This window comes from Petromyzon marinus, chromosome 53 (genome assembly GCF_048934315.1).
Source record: "Petromyzon marinus isolate PM22_M1 ecotype Great Lakes invasive population chromosome 53, UKy_Petmar_22M1.pri1.0, whole genome shotgun sequence".
Taxonomy (NCBI): domain Eukaryota; kingdom Metazoa; phylum Chordata; class Hyperoartia; order Petromyzontiformes; family Petromyzontidae; genus Petromyzon; species Petromyzon marinus.
Genome location: NC_133719.1, coordinates 6,182,457 through 6,186,062, shown reverse-complemented (window position 1 = coordinate 6,186,062; position 3,606 = coordinate 6,182,457).

Sequence of the window (3,606 nt, the reverse complement as noted above, 5' to 3'; positions counted from 1 at the left end):
TCTCCTGCTACGAGATTGTAATAATAAGAAAATCGCAGCTATCGCTTCCTAGTTTCAGAGCGACATGCTCTCTGCTCGTGACAATACTAAGAACTGGCGTTAATATCGCGCCGACAGCGTAACGGCAGCTTGTCCCCTGTGGCGCAAAATGAGCGCAAAACCGGGTGGCAAGTGAGGGCATTGTGCCGTTGGTTATTCCGATTTAAGAATGTTAACGAGGTGATTTTGCAAATTTGGACCATGGCACCTGACACGCATGGCCTGCTTTTAATTGGGATCACGTTACAGGTTCTTTAACGCCCACCTTGAAGTAGACGATGCCCATTGTATGGTTGTCACCCACAGTATTAACCAGGGCTCCCGGTGGTGTGAACCACAATCCTTTGCGGCAGGCGGCAAACATGCTGCCGCTCGGCCATGTCACGACCCCACCGATCCTGAGCTCTCTTTCCACTTCTCAACTCGGCAGAACCTCCGTCTGCAACACTTTTTTATATCAGTGTGCAATATGCATTTCTAGTACTGTATACCAATACAATTGCAGCCGATTTGTCAATCCACTGCTGGATTAAGGTCTCCACAAACTGAAAAGGGGCTTGGTTGACCATACTTCACCGCATGCAGTGCAATTAAAACATTGGTCTTGGTGGTGGGCGTGTGGCTTCAGGGTCATTTAGCACAGCCTGGTTTCACTGTATGGACATTTCGGCACATTGCTTAAGAGATGTATGCAGTCAAACTGCCGAGACATTCAACAATATCTAAATTTTCCAGAACGTCCCTCAATTGTGAACGAATTCTATGTGTGTTTGTATGTTATATTCTCGTAGTATAATATGGCACTCCCCCCCCCCCCCCCCCCCGTATTTGAAAGCAATATTCTGGGTGTGTGTTATTTTTAGGAGCGTCTTATGATCTGAAGAATATGGAATGGCACTCGTTCTGGATGTGCTCCTGATCATTTGAATTGATTTGAATAATCTGCAAATTAGGTCGAGACATGCAATTTCAGACGATCGTAAATATACATATACACTTGTTTCGGATTATTCCGAAAAGGGAAATTATGTCTCTAAAATAATGTCACCTCCACTCCTTTCCTGCCAACGTTTATTGTGTCGCATTGCGTCGGGTGACGTCACTTTTGTTAGCAGGCAGACAAATATGACGAAAACAATTTGAATTATCTGAATGAGACGCAACAATAAAAAAAAGCCAAAATGCTTAAATCCGAAACCTTGGTTCCGTGATCATGACTTCACAGTCACGCGTTCGCCGCTTTGTTACAGAGGTTCACAGTTCAAATCCAGTGGCCGCCCTGGTTAATACTGCGGCTATGTATTAGTCATCACGAAGTCGCGCGCAGTCTGCTTCACAGTGGATGTTCAAGATGCCCTGACCTCATTCGCAAGAGGAGGCCATTGTGCGCCGGCGTCTGGCATACAATTTTTGTTCAACGACAACAAAAACTTTTAAAATTACACCGCAGTTTGTTGTCCTTCCCCGCAACTCCGATTAGCAAAGTTGGCTACGCACGGTGCGAAAGAAGTCCTATGTACACACCTACAGTGCGTGTTAAACGTTACATCTAACTCATGATGGCTAGCATTAATAGCTTCAAATTGAATAAAAACTAAAATTTACTCACGGCCAAATATTTCAATTTTTGCAAGTTTTCTGATTTTTGTGCACGAGCAGAGGTCCAAACCCCGCCCCCTCCCCCCCCCCCCAAAGTGTGCCCTGTGCTGTTAAAAAATGTACTCAAACATAAATAGCACATTTACAAGCCGTTTCATTAACTTAGCTCCTGAAACGCAGAGAATAGGAACAGAAACGCGTTTCACTATCAATGCCCCCCCCCCTCCATAAACTTTGTCGAAATGCGACACATCATCGCCAGCGACTGGCCGACTAATGCCCCAGGTCACTCTTGTCAATGCCATTCTGCCGGTCTCTGCAGTCGTCACCTTGTTAAACAAAATAAACTGAGAAATCCCCCAGCGTTCGCGTGCGGCGCTCGCACAATTGCGCGCACGCCCGTTTCGAGTGCGAGTGGCGCAGCGAGCCGCCGCTGCCAGTGGGTGTCTCCGTTGTTCCACGTGGCTTGGGCTGTGTGAAGAGGCCAGGGTCTGTAAGGGATGGAGGGCCCAGATGGATAACGGGGAGGCTTTGTGCGAGCTGGTGGATCCAGCGGCGGCGGTGGCACGTTGACCTGCGCGGCTTCTGTGTCCCTCGCAGCACGACACCACGCGGGTTTCGACACTCGGCTGTCTCATCAGCAGAGGCCGCGCTCACGTGAACAAATGCGCGGCTGATGGGATGTGCAAAATAATGTTTCGTTTTGTTTATGCGGAGAGACAAATACTGCATGGGAAGGAGGTGGCTATGTCTGCCTATTAGCTGTATGTATTAGTTGTATACAAGGAGTGCGTTACGCGTGATATAGTTTGTCATCGAACTTGAAGCCATGTCTTTCACCATTGGACAGTTCACCATCATGGGTTTTAACAAGTGTGATGGAACACTGTCGAAAGCGGCCCAGAGTTTATATGTTTAGGGGCCGTCCATAAATGACGTCACGCACCTTGGGGGGGGGGTCGCACATTTGTGAGCACCACATTAAATACGCACTACAATGACGATAGTTTAAAGCGATTTGAAGCATGTTTTTTTTTGGGGGGGGGGGCAGAGCTTTGTGACGTCATATTTGAGGGGGGGTCTGACTTTTTGTGACGCCGTGTAACGGAGGGGGGGGGGGGTCAAAAATCGCCCAAAATTGCGTGACGTCATTTATGGACGGCCCCTTATATGTACAACGTATATACTTGCACACACCACACACACATGCATTTTCCTATTATCTACATATTTTTGCACATAGGACGAGTCCCCAGAGAGAGGAGGGAAATTAATCTTATTATCCGAGAATAATCCTCCCAGAAGCGCTAAATTAATCTGTAGTGACATATGACGTCACTACTATGTCGGGTCTGTATACACATGACGTCACTACTATGTCAGGTCTGTATACACATGACGTCACTGCCATGTTAGGTCTGCATGCGTGACGTCACTGCCTGTTCGGTATGGAGGCTGTTGATGGCTGCCACGGGGGTTGTGTCAGGCCATGGCACTCCGAGTGACTCCGGCTGGACACGTGACCGGATAGAAGAGGGGGCCCTGGGGGACCCTGGGGGTCACGTGGTCAGGGAGTGGAGCCTTCTCGAGGGTTCGAGAAGGGAGTGGTCAGGGTGTTGGCCTGCCACGCCGGAGAGGCTGATAAGCGGGCTCAACGCGCAGAGCTGGGCTGTTGGCGCCTGGGATGAAGCTGTCATATGAAGACTCTGAAGAGACAAGCCTCCAGTCATCGTGGCAGAAGTCCTCCTGGCTTGGCCATGCCAAGTAGTACCCGAGTGTTCACGAGAGTAGGGCGGTGGTCACCACCTTATGTGTAGGGTGTGTTGCAGTTGTGTTGCACTTGTGTTAAATAAATAGTGTTGCCTCCACACGAGTGTGTGCGCCTCTGTCGAACCATTACATTTGGTGATAGAAGTGGCAAATTTTAGGTTAGACTTACCTAGAGCGAGGCGGAATGCTCACACATCG